This window comes from Anopheles coluzzii, chromosome 3 (assembly GCF_943734685.1).
Source record: "Anopheles coluzzii chromosome 3, AcolN3, whole genome shotgun sequence".
In the NCBI taxonomy this organism is placed as follows: Eukaryota; Metazoa; Arthropoda; class Insecta; order Diptera; family Culicidae; genus Anopheles; species Anopheles coluzzii.
In genome coordinates this window covers 49,222,052-49,246,528 of record NC_064671.1, presented here as the reverse complement: position 1 = coordinate 49,246,528, position 24,477 = coordinate 49,222,052, and the positions used below count along the sequence as shown (strand labels likewise).

The following is a 24,477-nucleotide window of genomic DNA, read 5'->3' as shown; positions in this document are numbered from 1 at the left end:
TCGTGTTTGCTTTGTGCTAGTCCAAGCATTTACTTGACCGTGAAACTTCATGCGAACGAACGTGTATATAGGTGTGTGCATTTTTGTGTATGTGTGTGTTTATATGCATACTTATTGCAACGAAGCAGAGGGAATTACAAAAAAAAACATGCAACATAAGCACTTTGTTGCGATTTATGTGTAAAGTGGACGACATAGAGCTTTGAGTTGCTAATTGAAAGTAAGAAGCATATTCATAACCCCGATGCTTCCAGAAGCTCTCACAAATAGTTTGAATGCATTTGCCAAATAATAGTGCAACTTTAAGATAACGCTGTGATCGTGAATGATGTTGCTGTGCAGGATGGTTTCAATTGGGATGATTTAAATACTACACCGTTACATGTGTTCCTTACAGTGTAATCAAACTAGTTAGTCGTTTTTAAGCACAAAGGAACGATTGATTCGAACAAAGTCAATTAAGTCAATTTAAAAAAAGTGGTTCGAAATAGGTCCACTTTTTGCTTGAATTGGGAATGTGAGGGTATGTGAGGGTATGTGTGTGCTTATGCATGTGTGTATGAATGTTGTATAAAAAGAGTGGTTGTAGATCAGTGGCGGAGTTGGAACTGTATCGTCAGTGTAAAAACGTTGCGTGAAACGCGATACACGGCCAAAGAAGAAAATATAACGAAGGAAGTGAAGCAAAATTTTGCAGTCATCCCACACACCGATCGGACCCTGATCGTGAATCCAAGGAGCCGTGGCTTCCTTGCTCTATTTACCCAGCCTGGCTAGCTGGTAGTGACGTGCAAGATGCGCAAATAAGTGTTTAGGTAAAGTTGTGCCGGTTGCCTGCTCGAGCCGGTCGAACCAACTGGACCAGCATCGCACGGGATCCCTCTATCAACGAGTGTCAATTGTTAACAGCGCGTTGTTTGTAGTGTCTGCAAGGTACCAAGCTGCGCAAGAGTGATCGTTAATTTGGTGGTTCGTTTTTTTATGTTTTGTTACAGTATCTCATGCAGTTCGTACGTGAAAAGCTAGTGAGAAAGCGGATAAACGCAGTGCGATTGTCGCGTGCAGTAACTTTGGTGTGAAAATGGTTAACCCTGCCATTTCGGCATCCAAGTGAGCGTGTGTTGCCGGTAGTGTGTGCCATTTGTCTCTGGTCTGGTGTTGAGCAAGCGTAAAGTGAGTGGCTGTAGTGGATCGTGTGCGTCTTTGTTCTATTTTGTGTCAGGTTCCCCAAGAGTGCGGCAACCGCCAGCCCTGCTTGGTTTGAAAAGATTGAAAACGAAATAACGAAACGCAAGGCAAAACACGAGCAAAGCAGCGGAGCTATAGTTACAGAAGATTGGAGAGTAAATTTAGGCCGGCGTACAGTGCATCAGTCGGTACTTGGCAAAACAACGAAAAAACAAACGCAAAAAAGATTGCTCCAGTTTATGTTTGCAAACACACACACACTCACACAGCTGGATGATAGTCGTGGCGTCCTGAACTTAGAAGTAATATATGGATTATTAAACGTATGCATGAAACGAGTAGAAAGGCCAACGACAACTTTCCAAGGTAAGACTTGTATGTATGTTAGCACTTATGCGATTGGATTTGAAAGCAAATGGTCCTCGCTAGAATACAAATAATAACACGATTTGTTGCATAATTCCTTATTCGAAGTACGAACGTGTATGCGTCAATGCATAGGTTGCGGAAGGATTAAAGTAGGGGAAAGCGGGGCAAAATGGGCATGTGGGGCAAAATGGGCACCCTCTATTTAAGCATTATTTGGCTACAAAGATACTTTCCAATGCTAAAAATGCATTCATTAGAGTGTTCTATGAACACCATGTAAGTTTCATAACTCTTATATAACAAATAACTAAGAAAAATGCAAAATAAGGTTTAGCAGTATATTGATGTAATTTTTGCCACTTCGAAAATAAGCTTAAACGTGTGTCACAGGGATGCGTTGAAGTTTTTCATGATATATTTTTAAAGATATGATATTTCTTTACAATTTGTCTGAAGCAATCAAGGCGATTGAAATCGTATTTTTACTAATATAACAAAAAATACAAAAATGCTTCACGTGGGGCAAAATGGACAGTTACGCTTGGGGCAAAATGGGCAGATGCTTTTGACATCTGGCGCTTGGTGAGGCTATGGTGTTGTATTTGTCGCCTCAATAATGATGACAGCCACAGCTTGAAAAGTTTCAATTTTGTAGATTTCAACGTGTAAAAATTGTTTTAATGTCGATAACATATTTTTGGAAGAATTTTAAGGGCTTTTCTGACCAGCAAAACAAAAGATAGAAAGAAAATACATTTCACAAAACGTGCGCAAAAGCATAGACCATCACCTAAGCGCCGTTGTTGTGGCCCATATTGCCCCAGTGTTTTGACGTTTCGCAGTTTGTTTACATATGCCCATTTTGCCCCAGGGCTATGCCCATTTTACCCCGCGTGTCAAAATAGCTTCTCGTAAAACATCAACTTTTATTTTTCATTGTTTTCATGATTTTAAGTTGTTTTCTTTCAATGTGGCAATTTCAATCCATAGATAAAGGGTGGAGGCATACAATAATGAAAGAAAAATTGTGTTTTGTGGCATATTTAAAGGAATATTCAGTAAACTGCTTAACATGCCCATTTTGCCCCGCTTTCCCCTACTTTGAATAATCTCCATACAGTTCCATATGTGTACAAAGTTGCACGTTCAAATTTCACGTTCATAAATAACGTAAGGTACGAGCATATCCTACATCCTGTTCTAAACTGAACATATTTAAGTGATTTCCATGAATGCGACTCAATGGGGAAGGTTAAACTCGACAAGCATTAGCGTACGGTGGTATAGCCTCGCATAATGAAGCATTTTTGTTTTGCATGAACCGAATGGAAGGTCCTTGACAGCTGCCGGTAGCGGTATCTCGATAGATTGACGTAGTAACCATAATGGATCGGTGGCAGGAATACGACTTCCCGTTGACTGTGCGTATCGCCCGGGTGTATCGCTTACTAATACGTAAACAAAGTTGAACCCCAATGTGCTCTCTCGCATATGCCCGACCTATAAGTGTTGGTTGTGAGCTTGAGGACACGGCACGAAAACTGGTTTTTGGAGAACTAGTAGAAGTGTTCGATGGTCAGATCAGGGGTTAACTCCTACTCCGGATTTACCAGCAAAACGGGACCGATGCTTGATCTATGTTTTGTGTTTATAAAACGTGTTTAAAATCCTCGCTGCGCTGAAATGGAAGAGCAGCAACCATCCCGTCCTCGCGGGAAGGCGGCCGGGCAGGATGGCTGAGATCGGTGGATCGGTGTTGCGGGCCTATACTAGGGGTGTTGGGTTCCCCGTTTCCTTCGGAGCTGGATGGACCAGTTTCTCAACGCCTGTCATTTGCTCCATCTTCCAGTGTATTTGTGCTCATAGAACGGGCAACGGTGCAAGAGCAAACTTGCTTGCTAGCCGATTGCTGTGACGCACAACTGTAGTCGCTGAGGTAGCCGCGGAACAGAGCGCAACCGTGCGCTTGTGGGCACACAAGGCACTAGGCACAAGGAAGAGAATGTGTAAGAAGATCCAAGCATTATTTATGAGATGGAATTGTGCACCGCGGATGATCAATGGTAGGACGTGGAAAGTGTAGCGATACTGTAGGTCAAAGCCAGGATAGTGTTGATGACCAGGAATCTAGCGATCTGGTCGTTGGCTTCAGTATGAATGGTTAATAATTATTTTCGCCCTCTTAATGAGCACTCGCTTTATTGGACCGTGTGTCGAGGCTTCAAATGAAGAGTGCCAACTGGACGGACGGACCGGAATGCTTGTGATATAACATTGTGGGATGTATTGACATTGAACCTCATTCGATACGAATCCTAGCGATAGGAAACAACCGCAGTTTCATTTGCATGTGAAACTGTTTCACTTTGTTTGTGGTTGTTTCTTTACGCGTCAAAAGCAATGAGCAACAGTTATGCTTCTAGTATTACTTATGTTGAAAATTTTGCATGTGATTTTGCTTGAAAAGTGTATAAATGCGATATGTTAATTTTCATCTTCTTCCTTGTGTTTGGTGCGCGTTGAGCTGCTTCGCTAAGTTTATTTTTATCGAAACAAACGGTAGCAAAAAGTGGGGAAATTATCAGCGGATAATTCCATGGACGTGTGTGCTTGTCGTAGTGGCCTGAGGTTGATGGTATCGAGAGTTTCTCTTCCGGCTTCATTCGTCAAATCGTGGTCCACTCGTTGGGCACCATTCTCCCTGGGTTGATCAGATTGATTATCGTCAATAAGCAATGCAAACAAAGCACCGCGACGCAAACATCGTGAGATGGGTTTGTTGTGAAGCGTTGTGAGATTTGTGATTACACACACTGTGCTGTGTGTATGTGTGTGTGTGAGAGAGAGAGACTTGAAACTGCCTTTAACATGTGCAAAATATGAATGTAAAATGGTAGATTGCATTAACAGCATTATTAGTATAAAAAAGATAAATATCCATAAGGATACGAATTGCTGTGAAGAATGTAATACAATAATAAATTTCATATTTGTTTGTTGGAATAACCATTGAAGGTCCAGAGCTGCCTCGGCCACAATCATTGTTACTGGTACCATTTCAATCAACAAATATATTGATCATTTATGATCACATGCTTGCATTCTGTTTTTACTGCAAACCTCAATAAAACTCAAAAACAATCCACCCCTTCTTATTCTCGAGCCATTTTCCCAAAAAAGCTTAAACTCCTTGGTATTTCTAGTGTTAATACCAAAAATCTCAACAACTTTGAAGCAAGCTGTATATGAATTAGAGTCTCGTTACCTGATTATTTATTCCTTGACAACGGGGAACAGGGAACGGCACAACATGCTGGGGCTGATATCTAGTTTTTCAATCATATCATATCATAATCCCAAGTTTATTTTTGATTCTTATTTCACATTACCGTGTAAAAAGGTAATAAAAGAAGCCCACTGCACAGTTTTCATGACGATTTATAATTCTAGGAAATTGATATATGGATCGCAAAGTAGGAAGAGCAGAGCGGCTTAGCTTCGATGTGAATTTCATAAAAGTGTCCGATTTTGAATACCCTGCACTGTAGGATAGAAATAGGAATATAGATAGGAAAATAGAAGAAACACTTCTTCTAGGTTTAGGGAAAAACGTATTTTTTGTGTCTGAAAAATATAATTTCAATAAAATATTAATTTTTGGGGCAGCCCCTATTTAGGGCAAGTTAGCTTTTGTATTTTATCAGAGCTGTCTGTAAATGCAAACATTCTAGATATGGCGATATGGTGCGCTATTTTGAGCGTATTTCGCTCCGGAAAAGTAGGCCAGTAGTTAGGATACAGCCTGTGGCCAAAAACTGTACATAGGTGACTCAATATAAGTCTTATGGAAGACATACACTAGTGCCACGCAATTGAAAATGTCCAATCCTCCAAGAAATGATTTTATTTTATTTTAGGTGGCCGTCTTGTCCCATTGCTCAACATATCACGCGTGTTTCATCTATTTGAAAACGTTACAAAATCAATTTTTAATGTTTATTCTTTCTGACAATCATTGATCAGTTGGTTCATTAAGTCAATCATTGGTTACAATCTGTAAAATGGCAAAGAAAGCCTCAAACTTCGCTATCAAATCCGTCACAACGAAGCATGGATGATCCTTCTTGTGAACATTCCTTTCAGGTCCGGTCGATAGTAATTATATGAAATCTTAGAAGGTTGATGGTTAAAATACTCTATTTCATCAGCGTAATCAATGTTTTAACCAATATATGTTAAGCTGCTATGTGTCTTATCTCACGAACCAATAAAGCAACCAAAATATCGTGCTTATGTCTTTGCCATCTTTGGTGGGTGTGGGCCAGAACATAGGAAGCAATTTAATTTTAGCATGTTGCAGCTTGATTAGACTTTCCTACTGCCCGAAATGCTGTAACTTGCGCATTCCACCGTATCGGAAAAGCTTGACTGAGTAATTTGTAAGCGAAGTGTACCTTTTATGGGTAAAATAAATCGTGCTATCGTGGAGTATCAATCGATAAATGCAAGGGATTATGGACTGGTTTGGTGGTAATATCAGTTTGCTATCAGCTTCGACATAACAGATTATGCTTGCGGGGAGTATTCGAGACAATTAACTTTCCAACCATACTAATACGCGTATGAGAATGTTTGTGACGTTACCCGAAATCAGCCGGGTAAAAACAGCTATAGTGTTTTTATGTTCCTTGTATAGTTATCAAAAACTGTACACGAGTGCGAATAATTTTACGCATAGTATTTGGCCACATTACGAAATGGAGTAATATCAAATGTAGTAAAAAAAGGATCGCAATACGCAATACTTGTTGCGATAGAAGAAGTCACGATTGAACTAATAGCAATCATGATTCAGGCAGGGTTCAGCACAACGTGTGGTGATAACAGATTGCGCTTCCCCACTAAACCACTCCCGTGATGTAATGGCGTAGTGTTTGGTAAGATGATAGTGGTGGCGTCTTTTAACAACAGAGAACCCAGCCAGCCACCCAGCTGATGACTTGGTTTAATTTGTACCGCACGGTCATTGAACCAGAGTGAATCGCGTCTGGTCGTAGCGTTAGTAATTTAAACGCATGTGTAGGATGTCCTAGTTTTGCTGCGGGTTTGCTATATTTATTGCTACTATTTCGGCTGTTGTTGGTTGGGAATTATCATCCACGAGTTCAAAGGCTGTACAAATTGTTCATGAAGCTGCGCGGTGATACTCTGTTTTTCCAAAAGGTCACTGGGACCCATTATCTTTGGTTTCGTTGAAATGTAGGGTAACCAGATCGGGCCCAAAGAAACACGTTCTTGATTAGATGCTTTATAGTAGTAGTAGTAGTAGTAGTAGTAGTATGTATCGAATAACAGCAAAATCTTTTGGCAAAGATTCGAAGCGCACACAGTGCAAACTAACTGCACACCGTTGAAACCGGTTTTTGGATGGCTTGACCTAACGATGTAGTATTTCGTTATCATATTTGCATTTTGTTCGACCAGCTCCACTCAAACAGCGGACATATTCAAGGTTCGCTGATGGCTTTGATCGAGATAGAATCGTGTTGCAGTCCATAAGCATGTTAAGGATAGCTAGTATTTCGCCTTTTTTTTGCTATCGTCCACGATGTTGGAATATTGTGGTGTTGGGACAAAATTTGCATAAATGATCTTCAATATTGACCAGCTAATAGAATTATGAAATTGTAGTGTTTGTATTTTTGTAATCTCAGGCACAACGAATACGAATACCAAACTACATTTGTTACTTGTTCTCTGCTGTTTTGATGTGGCTTTTGCTATGTCCCTGACATGTCCCAAGCATGTTCCTGACCTTGGCAATCGGTTCGATGCTCTTGAAAGTTTCACACTTTTTGGAATGTAAGCAAACCCAAAGCCCAGTGAATAGTGTAACCACCAGCGTCAATGTCCCTGTGCGCAAATGAAGGAATTGAATTGCATGTTTGAGATCATATTCACACAACCGTATCAACCCATGTCGCGTCCTTGCGACACAAGCAGGGTGATTGCTACAGTGTTTGGGGGCACACATAACACACCAACAAAGATCCTTCGTTTGTACCGAATCGGCGACTCAAACGGTGTCCGCTAATTTTTGCCGTAAACTGCACTTATCTTCAAGGCTGTGTTAATGTATGTGCTACCGTTTGCAGCACAGCGCAAGGTGAAGGATTTCCATTTTTCTTCCGTTTCGTGTCGCGGTGTTTTGTGTGCACCGGATGGATTGATTTCCGTTTGATAGTCCGGCACCGGTGAACGACAGTGATGAAGAATGTTCGTTGAAGAAGCATATAACTGGTTTAGAGGGGCAAAACCAGCTTGTGGTACTGGCCAAATGTAATGAAACAGTTACCCAATTAATTTTAGTTTCTGCTCCATTACCAGAATAGATTCATGAGCTTTGAACGTGAATGTATTGCTTTAGGTATAATCTAATGTTAGAGGTTATTATTTTCAAATGTTTTTTTTTTGTTGCAATTTGTTCGCGACTATTCTGTCGTTGTTCTGCAACAGCTTCTTGCGTCAGTATCGTACAATCGTGATGCTACGAAAGGGTGTTGATTGTATTCGCGAATTCACGTACACTTTCATTGCAAGTCACATGTGATGGCTGTTGCTGACCTATTGCAATCGAGTTGTTATTGCTGTACCGCTGATTTCACGGCCCTTATTTTCGAGAAGAAGCCTTGTCAGTGTGTTCGCCATTTCTCGTTTGTTCGGTGGGCGTCTGTTTTGTACTAAAGTTCGGTCTCGCGCGTCATTGCTCTCAGCGTCTACGTACAGACAGACGCTCCAGCGAAGGAAGTGTGCCACATAACGGGATAAAGGTGAGAGAGAAAAAACAAACACACACACACATAAACGCAAGAGAAGAATCCAATAACTACCATCGTTTGCAGCTCCCAGTGACTTTTTCTTTAGAGTTGATCTGTATTTTTGTACCGGGCAGCATTGCGTTCGTTGTCCTGCTGGTATGGGATGATGCAGGAAGATGCATTTGTGGATAGTGTACGGTGACGAATAAACGTCAACAGACCGGCTGGCCGCTGCCTCATCATCTCATTTGACAAGCAATCAACTCTATTCCTATGTTCTCGAGATCGTGACCAATCCATGGCCACGGAAGCTCAAACTATATTAAATTATGTGTGTGTGCCTTTTCTTCACTCACTGTCGGTGGTGTTGCGGTGAGTATTGATTTTTAAGCAAATATCAAAATAAATTGAGGAAATTGTATTATACTCGTTTGTTTACATTGGCTGCAATTGATGAAAACCTGATTTCGATTACATTCTCAATTAAAAAGAATAGTTTTTAGTTCTTTGTAATATTTATGTTAGTAACCTTTCGCTTACACAATTTATAAAATAAACGAATATTTAATGAATTTCGGGTAAATCTTACGATAAGGTATGCACTCCATGCGAAACAAAGCCAAAGCGAAACAAAAAAGCAAAACTAATGTCGTTTTGAGTACAAAACTATTTCGGTTTCAATGGTATTTTAATTTAAACTTCAACCGTTAGATAAAAAAAACTCCAACATTCGAAGGAAGGATACATAATTTAGGATTCAATGGTATTTGAATGCATTATATAACCAATAGATAACACACCATCAATAATTTGATGAGAGCAAAAAATTGATAAATATGTCGCTTGCCAATGGGCTAACCCAGTGCTCTCCAACCTTTTTAGGATCGCGAACCACTTGGCTTTGAAAATGCATCTGCCGCGGCCCACATCCACCGAGGACATACATTTTTTAAAAACTTAGTTCAAAGTTTTTGATAAAAGATATGCTTATATTTTATTCTGGACATGCCTGTTAAAATTTAATCTTTATTGTGGTTATAATAATGCACAATATGTATAGTAATAAGCTTTTCTTTTTCAAATATAAATTCTTTCGTCACTCACATCTGTTAATGCCACGGACCAACGGTTGGAGATCACTGGGCTAACCGAACCAAGCAATCGCTGACACTCGCTTTCTCATGCTACCTTCTTTTTGCGTATCAGTATAAATATATCGATTCGCTGATTTTTTGATTATCCTACTGATAAAAAGACTCTCAAACTACCGCTAACTAAACTAATTTTTTTAAGTATCCTGTCGAAAATTTTTACTTCTTGCCGCGTAGAACAAAAACTGGCAGCATGATTTTTGCACCATGTTTTTGTCAAAATCGAGCTCGAAAACTGTTAGATTGCATTTGGCGATAAGTGTTGTATGGTAGCGCCATCTCTTGGACTCGAAAAACATGGTTCAAAACATGGGAAACTAAATAAATGTTGTTAGCGCCATCTGTAGGAGATTAGGTATGCAATCTAAGGAATCAGACTTTCGTTAAATTATAAAACGCTCGATACGTATGCAACCTGCAAAACACAATACGATACACATTGTACGACGCCTAAAGGTATACAATTGTTTGGTGATATTTCGTCTCGTTCGTTCAGTTATGGTGTATTCATATCACGTTATGGTGTATTCATATATCTCGTGAAAGATGGTGAACTTTGGCAGTTAGTACACGTGAGAAAACCTTAAAGTCCTAATTTAATGCGATTTATTTGCAAGTAAATCTCAAGCCTATGATAATATTCCAGCTTTTCACTGAATGAACAACAAGTTGGGGTTTTAACAAGAATTCAACATTACAATAGTTCATGGTAATGACACTAAAAATACGGTTTGGATATTTTCAATCATTGAAAGTACAAATCCGACTATCGCGTCAAGGGTTCACCTCAAGGCACGTGCTGCTTCGTTAAGTGTTCAACACTATCTATGGTACACAATGCAAAGATCCGTAGGATTGTGAGATTCCTCCCTAGGATGTTCTAAATGTATATGTACACGTTTTGGTACGAGTTCTTCTTCTGATGTGACAGTGTTTTGTTATACGTAACATAAGTTATACAGCGCGAACAGCTGTCCTTCCGATTAAATTTACCCTAAAAGTCCTTTTTAAATTTTGTATTATACAAATGGTTTGTGTCATGACTAATGCCCTGACAAATATGACAGGCATCCTTTCTGATGTTATACATAAAGAGTGTCCACATTCTACCTAATCCAGGTTTAGAGTGTATTTTATGAATTATCTTGTTATGAGCTTGTTCGCGTTTCGGCTGAAGAAGAAGGTTTTAAGAATAGATTTAGCTTTTTTGTTTATTTTAAACTAAAAATTCCATTTAAACACCGGAGTAAAATATTAAATATTGTTGATAAACAAAGGAAACAGTAATACATATCAACAAAATAATCACATAATTTTCCAAGTCCATGTCAGGATATACGATGAACAGAATCAATTGGATTGCAAAAATGAAGTGAAACAAAAATTGGTGTAAATAATTATTGATACATTTTGCATGTATCATATCTGTGTATACATCATCGATTCTCTGTTTATGCTAGCTTGAGAACTCGGGTTTAATACAAATGTTTATTTATTGCTTATTCTTTTTCATTCTTGTTTGAATGTTTTAAAATATTTTTTTATAAAATATGTCATGAATGTTTTGTCTCCAAATGATAAAAAAGTAATAATTCAACATATTGCATACTTTCAGGCGGTTTGCAACGTCAACGAATGTTAATATTTTTGCTCGAATTACTGCATTACTCGTAAATTAAACATTACATTTAGAATCGGATAATCCATCCGGTCGCAATAAAAAAGTACTTTTTTATACCAAGGCATTTGAGGGCCTTGGTGCGAGCTGTAAGGATATACATAACCTTATCTAAGTGATATGTTTATTATATTAGATTCTAATGTTATATTATTATGTAAAAACATTTTAAAATTGTAAAAGCATTATATTTTTCTGTAGATGTGTTACTTGTACATAATATTTAGCGAGATTACATTTTTGTTTAAATCCGAGACACAGTGTTTGGGACGCGTGGCGGTTATTAGTTCGCTTGCATTAGTATGCTAATTTATGCGCTGCATTTTCATGAAACACTATAAATATTGTAATTATAACCCTCTCCCTAACACTGCCTAATGCACCGGATTCGGCCAACTACGGTCATCGATCTGTCGCGCTCCGTTCCGTAAATTGTGAATTACGGCTGAATGGATTGGTGCATCCTTTTTCCACCGTGTGCTTACATGCAGTGTTTAACACTGGGAAATCCATTTATCGTCCTGGACGAAACACACTTCCCCGTACATTGCCATATGTATTTCACATTGCTGACATTACCCATACAAGCACACAATGTGGCCCGCTAGCCGGGCTGTGTATTGGTAGCAGTGGGCTCAATTTAAAGGGAACAAACGGCCTTTACCTACACGAGGGGTGGCCGCTTCTCAAGCGGATAATGCAACGGGATTGAAGTAAAATCGTTGACATAGTTTTTCCCCCAACTTGTGTCACGTTTTTCACAGTGTTTTCGGGCGCTGGTTATATGGTTGGCAATCCTTTTCCCCTGAGTGATGAAAAGGACAATCGTTGTACAAGGCTTGCGTTTTTTGTCCGTTGTTGGCCCGTCATGTACAGTGAGGCTGTGGAAAGGTTACGGGATTGATAAATTTAAAATTTAAATATTCTAGGCTTATGATGCGCGCACGTGACCAAACTTTCACTTTCAAGCACAGCGTAAATGCCCAGTCCTTTATGAGCGGGACGCGTGAGAAGTGAGCATGACAGTGCAGTGTGAGACATGACTCACTGGGAAAAGATCCTCAATGAGATATGCAAAGATGGATGAAACATCCTTTTGAAGCGTATTGAAGCATTTTGGAGTGAAAAACGAAGGCTAGTTAGTGAAAATCGTGTCAAACAACGCATGAAATAATGCACGGAAAACTAGTAACTAGTATTACATTGTCTAGCATGTTGAAAATATTAATAAGTGATAGGTAATTTATATGTTTGATTATGTTAGCTTTAGTAATAAATATTGTTTTATTGATAGGAGATGTTATTGACAGCTATTTAAAAGCATTGCATCACAAATTGCATAAGAAAAGCCACAGAGAGCATATGTTTTGTGAAGCAATTCCTAAATTCCAAATCAAACGTTTTAATTAGAATTTTCTATTCAAGGAACTGAATTTCCAGGAAGCATAAACAATACTAAAGGTATACGCGGTCTCATGCCAGCCATTGCTTCCTATAATTGTACCACATAACCATATAATGAGTTCGGATGTGAATCGATGCCGTCCGGCTTTGCAGAAGCCTGCGCATCGAATAGACCAAATCGAATTGAGTTCCACATGTATTCTAAACTATTCAACGCTTTATTTCATGTGTTATTTTTGAAAACAAGTGTATAAAATGATGAAAAATAAATCTTCATTATGTTTAGCACCGTATTATCAACGACCAAAAAATGATATAATTTAATATTTTACACCAAGATGACGGTTAAACAGTCAAAAGCAAACAAAACTGCCAAACCACGCCATGGCCAGGTACATTGCCAAAAGTCGATTTTTTGGAGCACGTAAAGAGATCTTAATTTGCATGGCCATTAAGCGGGGCCACTCGGCAGAAGAAAAGCCAAGATAAATGGACGTACTTTTGGTAGGATGTGGAACGGTTTTGGGCCATTATTTCCTGCAGACATTCTCCGTGCCGGAACAGTACCGATGCCAGGTTATACCTTTTTTTTTTGCTACTACGTAGAAAACCCTCCAAGATGTACAGCTTCCGGACGGATACTGTTTTAGCGTCCAACCTAATCCCTAGGCAGTAGCTCTTCCTCAGCGATTCTGCTCTTGCGTTTCCTTTCTTGTCCCTTGGTTACATTTATCAGTTGAGTGATCGGGTGCACTACGTCCTTGTCGAATTTTCTTGCCCTTCTGTCGCCATTTTGTCGTTTTGATGGTTTCCTCCCTCGTTGCTGATTTGATTGCTATCGCGCCAGTGCGGCTGTGGTCGTGTGCCACTCGACTTGAACCGTTCGATATTTGGGTAGCAGCAACGAACAGATGCTCCAAAACGGATGCTGCCGTTGTTGTTGTTGCGAATACGCACACAGGCGCACAACTACGACCGCTGGAGAGTTTTCCACCCCATCGGGGCTGAAAGTTCCGCATTTTCCCTTATCGTTTGTTTTCCGTTCGCTCGTCATTGCTATCGACCGGCAGGCTTCAACTGCAATGTTTTGAATGAGGCAGGGGTTTGAGCGAAAAATACGACCATGTCGTCGTGTTTGTGTGGCTGGAACGTGGCTCGTCTGGCACGGTCGGAGTTTTCCCCCTCGGTGGGAAGGATAGCGTTTTGCTATGAGTTTCACGTTCGTAACATTCACTGTTAGAATGGGCACCCTCTAGCACACCACTACAGCTACAGGAGGTATTAAGCCTGTGCCGCTACAGATACAGGTTCTCGCGTCGGTGGTTTGGTGGGTTTCCCTTTAATTTCTCATCCAAAACTCGTGCCGTGTTTTTTGTCTGCTTTGTTGTACTCAGCCCTTGTGCCCGGACTTGAAAATTCGACCAAAATGGAAAGGGAAATGAAACATGGCTGTATTGAAAACAAACACCGGTGCGAGGAGGGAAAGTGTGTCTCAGGACCCTTTTCGCCGCACACCGCAGTTGAAGTAGACCATGCAACGGGTGGTGGGAATAAAGTTTTCCCTTGGAAAACGGCCTCCCCTTTTTGGCAGGCGCTAAGAAACGCACGAAAAGTGACACCTTGGTGCGGTGTGGGCCGTCTTAAATGCGAGCCACGGGTTCGGGTTGTGTAGGAAGGATGTACGAGCCCCGGAGATGGCAAGGAGCAAAGAAAAATAGAACTAACTAAATTGGGTACGCCACCTTTTTCGAACGGTGGCCCAGAGGCCAAAGGGAGTGATAAATTTCTCCGGAGACCATTCGGGGAAATCATCTGAATGGTTGGCTGTTTCTTTTGCTCTCCATCGTTGCTTGTTGTTGTTGGTTGTGCAGACCGTTCTGGCTCCACGGATGGGGTTTGTCCTTGTTGCGTTATACAGCACGATGACATCTTTATGCCTGGGCAGCTCATAGTCAGCAGAAAGCTGCGATCCGTGTTTTTGTGGAATTGAGTTGATGGGATAAATAATTTTCCGAACGTATTTTCTATTCAGGATACGAAGGCGTAATTTCTTCCACGTTCCATCGTTATCGTGCTATATTTGAACGATTGAAGGGGTTGCAGACCTTTTGCTGTGTTTACCTATTGTAAACTAGCACAGTGCGATCGATGAAAGATACACGAAAGGCGTAATAATGTCATCTTAATATAATTTAAAATTGTATTTTTTATACCGTAAAAAATGTTTTCCAGTTGATGTTTGCTTCCATGTATGGTTTAGTAGTTTAACCTTTGCCAATAAACAATGTGTCCCATCTCTTCATCGAGAGCAGACCCTTTTGTCCCTATCATCTGTACCCTTTTTGATGATTGTGGTTGGAAAGTTTGATAACATCAAAAAAGCACGCAGAATTCAAAAGCAGCACCTCTTGTGGTGATGGGGGGAGGGGGGGGGGGGGAATGTGTTCAAAGAACGAGTCAAAAGTTAAATTGGATTTCTTAGCACCGATAACAACCGGAGCTGGATCGGTCGGGCATCGCCATTTGGCAGAATGATGTTGGGCGCCATCGGATGAGCAAGCAAGAAGCTGCTTTAGAAAGTAGTCAGACGATTACCAAATTCGTTTTAATGATAGGTCTGGTATCCTACACATCATTGGCGAGCGAATGCAGCGAGATTTGTTACTTTGTGTCAAAGTGTTGCAAGGTTGTGTTTGTGATTCAGAAAGCTGTTTCCAAGGACGCTTGAGGATATTTAGAAACTTACTAGTTAAATTAAACGGATTATTACACTCTTCAGTGTAGATTCTACCAACGCTTGCCACTAATCATAAGAAAAAAAGTAAGATAAATAAAAGTTATAATGCTTTGTGAGCTGATTGCAATGACAGCATTCTGAAAGCTTAATATACACCATTACGATTGCCAGTTGGGCAGTCCTGTGCCAACGTAAGCGATGAAACAAATCTAAAGTAATAAAACGTCTCATTGCTACATTTTATAAATACCATTCTATAGCATTTTCGCCGTGATTCGATCGTACGGCGGTTCCCTTTAGAACCCAACTTGAGCAGACTGTGTGTCCTAAATGAACCGGTCGGGGCGTTTGAATGAGGCTGTATCTCCAGCAACTGGCTTTTTCGTTTCCTTTATTCGAATCCATTTGAAGTGGATGTAGGTGCTTGAGAAGAAAGAATACAAATGTTACAAAAAAGCTCTCGTCTCTCGCACGCTGTTTTGTGGTCTTACACCCTGCGGCACTTTGTTTCTTCCCCCCCTGTGGCACCGTGGCACGGCCTCGGAATCACGGTGCTCGGACCGATACCGCGGTAGGTTCTTGCCTGTAGTGTGAGCCGTCTGCCATACGCGAACGTGCGAGCTTGTAAGTTCACGTTCGGTTCGTGCGCGACAGATATGCTGTTCTGGGAGAGTGTTTCCAGACCGGAGGCTGGAGTGATCTGCAACTTGCCTGAGAGCAGCGAACGAGAACTGTGCACAGGAAGGAGTGCGTGAGAACACGGAGAAAAGAAGACGCAAAGCAAGAAGGGTGAACAATAAAATCCCCTATGAGATGCTGCGCGAGCTCGAGTCCATCATCAAGAAATCGTTGACCGCAGTCAAGGTCTTGGCTTCAAGCTTCATCACACGTCCCTCACACTGGATCGTTTGCGCTTCCTCTCCGTGCTGGGGTAAAGCTCGGGTCCGTGCCACCTTCTCGTGTCAGTGCTCCTTTGCGCTGAGCTACAACGATCGATGGAACGGTCAACCCAACGATCGTCAACGCGTCCAGAGAACGTAACGAAACGATCGGTTGGAGCGTAATTTTTATCCTAAAGGTAATAAGCATTGAAATCGTTTAGTATGAACCTGCAATGGGATGCTGCAAACATGTATATTGGCCATCAATAATTTTGTACGGCGTATTGTAAAACAATTTAAAAACACTTTATACTGCCGATGTGAATGTAAACCAGTTGAGCGTATTTTGTTGGAATGGAACATTTACTTAATATCTTGGTTAGTTATCGCATTCGTTGCTTAGCTTAATTTGTTGAGCAAGACCTACAAACAGACATAAGAATAATATTTTCAAGACAATCTTCTGTTTGTAAATGCGTACGCTTGCTCGGAACATAGTCAGCACAGACGGAGTTCTTTCGATGTGCACTTAACGTTTTCCCTTACCATTCAGGAGAATTGCTAATTGGTTGATTAAACAATAAAAATAACACGAGTTCGATTGTGTTAGGTTGTTATTGAACGCCTGAATGTATGCAGTTGTGCAGTTGTTTTGTACAATAGGTTTAAACAGAAACGATTGGTTAGGAGAACAGAGTGCTGTGATCAGAGGCGGATTTATCCATCTCGGGGCCCTAAGCGGGGGATAGAATTGGGGCTCATAGTTTCCTTAAAAGTCCAGAAAATTATATCGCATTTTTATGAATATCTCGTTACGAATACCAAATATGTTATCCTGATTTCGTTAGGGATTAATTTTCTTCTGTCGTTTTTTATGGCAGTTAGTTAATTATTTTTATAGCATCTTTCTTCTTCTTGTTTTTGGCATAACAACCGCTGGCGGTCAAGGCCTGACTGTACCGACTAGTGAAGTGGGATTGGCTTTCAGTGACTTAATTGTTACCATAGCAGGATAGTCAGTCCTACGTATGGGGGCACGGTCTATTCGGGACTTGAACCCATGACGGGCATGTTGTTAAGTCGTTCGAGTTGACGACTGTACCACCAGACCGGCCCTTTATAGCATCTATAGTCTTCGTGTAATCAAGCTAACATATTTTGCATAATTTTAGGATGTGCATCATCGTTGTTTCTGGTATTGCAAAAATCAAAGCTATATTAAATACTAGCTATAGTAGTGTTACTAGTGTTTAGAGTAAAGAAGCCTTTCATTCTCTGTAGTAGTTTTCCAACACAAGTACGCATTAGATCGTTTTTCTAAGCTAAGAGTCTTTTATATTGAAATGAATCAATGAACAATGAACTGATAAATTGTAGCTATTAAAACTCCAGACTTTCCGAATTTCAGTACAGATCTAGGCATATCTAGATAAATGTATAACTGGAAAACCTGACAAAAAATCTGAATTTTACTTATTTATACTTTTGTATTTTTAGAGCAGAGTTTGCAATACATTTGTTTTGCTCATTCATGTACATGAGCAGTGAAAGCCACTACACAAAGCTTGTGTGATTTCCTGTTTCACAGATACATAAAACATGTGCCTGAAATTAAAGCGTGCGACAATGATTATCCTGCAATTGCGTATTTGTAGTCTTTTCCTCCTTGCAATCGAGACCGTTTAGGAAGTTCTTAAAAATATAAATTAATCGTCCCAGGAGCTTCTTTATGTCTTATTGTCAGGAGAGGATTTATTCTTTTTAATATGCAAGAGTGCGAAAGTATGTAATATTTGTTTTGGCCTTCAAAATTTATCTCCAAAGTTCGTAACAACTTTTAATTGCTATAAACGTTATCAACGCATTCCACACTGTCCTATGTACTACTTTGAGAATGATTTAGTTTTCCGTTAATTTGTGCATTATTAACAAAAAATCAATCGCTTATAAAAGTGAACTAACACCTTTTAAAAAGTTTAGCTCGGGACCCCCTTCAGGCCGGGGCCCCCCGCGGACGCTCAGTCTGCTTATAGGAAAATCCGCCACTGGCTGTGATAAAAGTGTAGTAGATACGATGTTTTAATATAGTATTACATTTGGATAAACCCAGCATTGGTAAATTGGAATCAAATTTCTGTACTTTTATTAGCAGCTACAACTGTATAGTAGATTGGAACAATACATTTGCAATCTCGAAACCACTGTTTGGTAATAACAATAATCTCACAAACGAAATGAAGCATAACCAACCATTTTGATGAGTGTGGTTTCTTGGACAAATATCAGCTCTGTGGAGAAATCAATTTTAAAGGCATATTGTCGTTAATGGAACAACATTCCGCAGATGTTAGCGCCTCATCCAAAACAAGACTGGTCAATTGTGTTAACAGATTACGCAGCATAATTTCTAACGAAAATGTATGTAAATGGATAGCTCACGACTCAGTTGATTCTTTCTTGTGGTTAGATCTGTAGGTGATGTGCATTTCCGTAGATGTGCACTTGAAAGCACATCGCTCAGAGGAAGTATGTTCAATTTCGTGTAGGTTAACGTTCAGTAGACAAAGCCACATCATGCGCCTGTGGCAGAGCAAACAGTGTTTGTTCTTCTGTGCTGGCCAATCGTACCACACCGATCACTCACAGTCTTCGGCATTGTTCTTCGAGCTTTGGCTCATATAACATACCGTGACCTACCCTCAGCGATGAGAATAGTATATTTACACACAAACGTCCGAATGAAAAGGCAAATTGCGTAGGGCTTTAATTTGTATGGGTGTGTATGTGTGTGTTTGGTTGCGGGTGTACCGGGGGGCTTTCTGCACAGTCGCTTGCGCAGATCAGCCGATGGGCAACGAGGCTTAAGAATAATTTTACACTTCAAGGATAGCTGCGTCGTTCGGCGGACCGGGACCGAGTCCAAAATCCGAGACCGAAACCGAGCCGTTTGCGCAAAAGCCTCCGAAACTCAGCTGAGTCGGGACGAGAGGGATACGCGCTTCACTGGGCGTAAATTTTTCGGCGTTTCGGTCGATGGGTCGATCTTGCAGGGTCTGTGTGTACGGAACTTCACGGGAGCGTCACGAATCGATGAAAGTTTGTTGCACTCGTACCTCTCGCGCACCTCCTCCACCATGTATCGAACCAGTCACGATCGAAGGTGTGACGTTCCGCACAGCATAAGTGGGTCGTCTGTGCTGTGAGGTTTAGCATATGTTTAGTAGTATCGCGAGAGAGCTTTTTTCCCAATTGTAACGCGGTGAACAATGAATCAATAAAACCTATACGATTTACTTGCAGAGATAAAAATATTTCAATCTGTAATTTGTACTTCTCGGCGACTAACACTAATTTGATCTGAACCATTTGTTGAAAGTTGTTATCACTTTCTTAAATAGGTAAATGCAAGCAAAACAGAATGATCGTTTCTTCTCAAATAGAAAAAGGTAACCTAGCTGTAAGGAAATACAACTAAATTTTCATAAGAAACCAAAAACTTGTTGAGGGAGAAGATGATCGAAGTGTCGAAATGTACCATTTTTTTTTATTTTACTGATCTCATAAAAGTAGTCCAAACCAAAAACTGTCACAAAAAACAGCATTAAAAATGTGTGTAACAATTTATCAATTTAATTAATTTATTGATAATACAAACTCCACAGCAATCATTAAAAATGCAAGGGGCTCAATGTATGGAGTGTATAATGTAGGCATTATTTCCTGTCTTTCCATAATCCATACAATTGATGTGGGCACCATTCAGCTCAATACCGTGTTTCCATAAAAAATAATTCTACAGTGTCATATTGAACATACCATGCCGATCGTCACATAAACCCATCACGATCGTCGCTTGAGCAGGGCTATTTAAATTTTAACATAAGTAATGCCACACCATCATTGTTACGTTCGTTGTCGTGGTCGTCGTCGTCGCCGAAAGAACGTTTAACCGACATTGTCTCCGTTCGCAAAACATAACCTTATGCACGTATGTGTTGCTGTCTGTTGTCGCACATTTGCGGATCCTTTTGTTGGTGTTGCATTATGCTCCGGAAGACACGGTCCAAACAATGACGAATAACCGGGCACGAAAGCATTATTCGTGCAATTCCGTATGGGAGAATATTATCTTCAGCTTGGAAGTCGGGAAGGACCTAAACTGATTGTCCCGGCCGGTCGAGTCCTTCGAGCTGTGAGTAAGAAGCATGGTGGAGGGCAGGAAATCGAAAAACAAAGCCCCCAACTATATCGCCCTCATCTTCGTACAGCAACGAGCATGGTCCTTCTCGTTGTCGGCATCGCGGCATAGGCTGTGTGGCAATCAATGTGCCTCCAGGACCTTGAAAGCAGGCATATAAATTGCATTCAATGACCTCTGTTGTTGGGTACGCTCTGCATTGGTGTAGCATCAATTGTTCACCGATCTTGCAGACCACAGGTAGCTCCACTACAATCTTCCAGTATTTCCAGCATATTTTGCAACGTACAGTCATGCGAATTCTTGAAGCATCCCCAATGCTTTTTCCGTGAATGGTCGTGAAGGTTTATTGTACAGTTTCCTAACCTTGAGACCTTATGGAATGGGAAATTGGAAGTGCAGTTCATATCACGGCAGAACAACAAGGGGGATAAAACGGTGTAACGTCAAAAAACGTGTTGTTAAATAGAGCCATAAAAAGATTATCGTAGTTACAGCAGTTTAAATGTATAGTATTATTCGTTATAATCCTTTCTCGTTATGGTGCAATTTCACGAGTCGTGTTCATGTTTTATGATCATATGAGCAGCAGTTTTATAGCAGCGATTTGTGATTACTCCACCTCTTGAGAGGTATTCAATTGTGTGTAACATTGCTATCCGTTTGCAGATAATTATTGTTTTCTAGTATAAGATACCCCCAAGGCGTGAAACTTTTACTTGGATATTGGAAGGAAATGCGACTTTTTGAAAATAGTTGCTGCTACCTTTACGTGTAAAAAAATGTTATGCTAAATCATGTCAATCTTTTTGTTTCTCAATTGCTTTTGGTAAAATATCCCTGTAAACCTCTTTTTAAACCGGTTCTTTGGCTGCACTGCGTTTAACCTTCGAGTACTGGAGGTTAAAGCCAAACGGAAATGAAAAGGGAAAATGTTACCACTGTTCCTTGGTTTAGTGCTCGAGAATGCGGACGGTGCTGTTGTGCTTTTAGGAAGGTTCAACAAAAGAAAGGTATCGTAGTACGTAACATTAAAAGCATATTTATTGCAGCAAACAATACAAACCACGTCGGCCGCATACTGATATGTTGATCACGGCGGGCGTACTTTCGAACGCCCTTATGCATACATGCTGCTACATAATAAGTACGTACAGTAGACAGAACGACATCTTATCGATCGTCAGTGATCATGAACTGCAAGAATTGGCAAAGTATTGAGTATTCTTTGCCTGCAGCTTTTATTTTGCACAGTGGCCATGACCATTTCAGTGCGATGTAAGCATGTGGTATTCAGTATTGCATTCAACATTGGTGAGTTCTAGTTTTTGTTTCAGCACTGGATCCACGCACACACGAGCTATCCTTACACATAGAGCTTCAAAAAGGATCTGCACATCCCAACGACCGCGGAATGAAATTAAAACCGATCGTCGCATGGCGTCATTGAACCTCGACCTCCATTTTTCGCTGGTGGCCGCAACACCGTCAATCCGGCGCGCAACTTTGTTGAAAGAATCGATTGGTTGCGCGCGTACAGTCCGGCAAGATTGATTCCATTTTTATCGCTTATGATTGCTTCCTCTCGAACGGTGGCCCCCAGCCACATTATTTCTCAGGTTAACGCTGACTCTTATTATTGGCGCTTTGAACGTTGTATTCTTATTACTTTAATATTCATTCAGGTTTTGTTGTTGTTTCCCATCGTCACTGTAGACACGTTTCATGCTATTATTGAACCTGAATTTCACGGTCGTCAAAATGGAGAAAAAATGAGAACAAAGCTGTAACAAATTACAACTGTTCGAAAAAGCATGAATTAATTGAAGCTTTCTAGTTTGTGTTTTTGTATTTGATCTCGCGGTGTGAATGAGCAGTAGTAATGAGAAATTATCAATATGCTCTAACGTGCGGATGAAATGAATTGGATCATAAGTGTGTGTATTTATTTAAACAAAAAAAAAGGTTTTCAAGGCAACTGAAACGAGTGGGTTGATAAAATTGTAATCTTTTTTTCGTGTAGTACTAAATTTGTGTCGGATTCTTTAAAAAAATCCATACGTGAACAAACATAAAGAATCCTTTGCAACTACAACTATTTGTATGCATCAGGCATTCTTGAGGACCAAAATAATGGCAAGCTAGGTCAATGTTTGGCTTTAAAGCGTCGAAGAGCGAACAGGGGAGTACATTATTCTGTCCTGCTATGAAATATGCCCGCAGGCCAAACTGATGCGAACCGTTCCGATTCCCTTCAGAGTACGTTCCGCAACCCGCATTAACCCCGTCGTTGTATCGTGTCGGATGCCAGAACCGATGGCCATTCACGCGTAGCGCGAGTTAATTTTTTTAATCAAAAGCGATTAATAACCCACCAATTGCTGACCACACTGTGCACGTTGTGTGTGTGTGTTGTATCCCTCCGGCAATGCCGGTTTCGAGAAGTGATAAAATGGAAGTAAAGTTAATTTTAACGTCCACAACCCACCAATTGAAGTTGTCGCCATCGATGGTGTGGTGGAGGCTGGGGCAGTTATCGGCTGCGTTTTCATGCGGCATTTTGCTCGTAGTTTTGTTTTATAAAAATGATATTAGTGGTATTTAATTTCACGTTCAAAGCAGATAGTTTCACGACCCTAAAACGCAGAGGTTGACGACTGATCGACGAAAAGAAATGGAAAGAAACGTAAAACAAAACAATGGATTCCAATGATCAGAGTAAAGCGAGTTTTTATTGTTCTCCATTCCACTATCAGCTAAAGGGACGAGTTTTGATTGAGGTCCTTGGTGGTGGTATGACACGGACACTTTGCAGCGGAGTGCGTAACAGGTTGGGATGGAGTATGTGTGCAATTATTGTGTGTACCTGTGCCACTTTAGTGCTTCATTGGTGGGGAGCAGTAAGTGACCCTGAACTCTGTCAATGAACTGTAAGAGAATTCTTCGTAACGAGAGAACCAGAGCAATAGCAAACGGAATAGCAAAACGAAAATTAATTTAAACAAAACAGCCAGCACGATGGCCCACTGTTGTTCCATTCCACCTAGCGGCCAGCCACGGCCAGCGCGGAGTAATGTAAAGGGGCCAAATACGTTAGTGATTGTGAAGAGGTTACTTTTTGCGAAGTGAAGCGGAAGGAACGTTGAAAATTAAACGGATGTCATTCACCAAAAACTTAGGTTAGAAAGCACCGACTTCAAGCTACGTATGCAAAATGGAGATCTACGATTTTAAATGTAGAGTACGATTGTCTTTGCGTGATGAACCTGACGCAACTACCCAGATAATCATCAATAGCGTTGCGTCGTCGTATGTGTTAAGCATAGCTACCAAATGTAACATAATTTCATTTACACGAGGAAGATGTAACGGCAAATTCACATCCGAGGCTGGCAAAAGGATCAAAATTGCGAGGGGTTGATGGTGATCCGTGTGTCAACCCGGGCGGCCATAAAAAAGGCGTTTTACTAGAGGGTGCAGAAACCCGACCACAGAATATGTTTTATACAATTTTATATTGAATTACACACCAACTGAATGGCTAGGACCAACATAGCCCGAGGGGGTTCAGCGTTCCATTCGTATGCAATTGTGTAGTGCAGGACGCAACACAATATTCGGGGCATTGTGTTCGCTCTGCATCCCGAGCAAATACATTAGAGCGAACGGCCATTGTTGGCCCGGAGAGGGTTTTTTTTTCAAAGGGAAATCTCCTTTCGTCCTTTTAGAGACACGTTGGTGGGCGCAGATATTTGTGATGTGCACTCGCGTGTGCCATAGTGTTCAGCTACGCTTGGCTTAAGCTTTCCGTGGTACAGCTCGAAGCCAACGGGTCCGTTCCAGGGTTTGAACTCCTCGAAAACAGGCACGTTCCGCACTCGTGCACTCTGCTCTATTTTTTTTTTATTTTGTTTTCGTTGCTGTGAATGTGTGTGCTGCAGTCTGGGGCTCGGCGAACCAGGATACGGCCATGTTTTCCATTCGTGGCTCAGTGCACACTCGAACATTTTGGGTGGAGGGAAATCGTACACGCATTAGTCATTCCGTGAGCCC

At 40.8% G+C, this 24,477-nt stretch overlaps 1 protein-coding gene across 3 annotated transcripts in view; it reads left to right on the top strand.

The window, feature by feature from the left end:
* LOC120954836 (protein gustavus) overlaps window positions 1-24,477 on the top strand; it is a 111,784-nt gene that overhangs the window by 17,162 nt on the left and 70,145 nt on the right. For all 3 annotated transcript variants that reach the window (XM_049610514.1, XM_049610516.1, XM_049610515.1), the window contains exon 2: window positions 996-1,554. The gene's annotated coding sequence lies outside the window, so the exon portion shown is untranslated. The remainder of the gene's footprint in view (window positions 1-995; window positions 1,555-24,477) is intronic.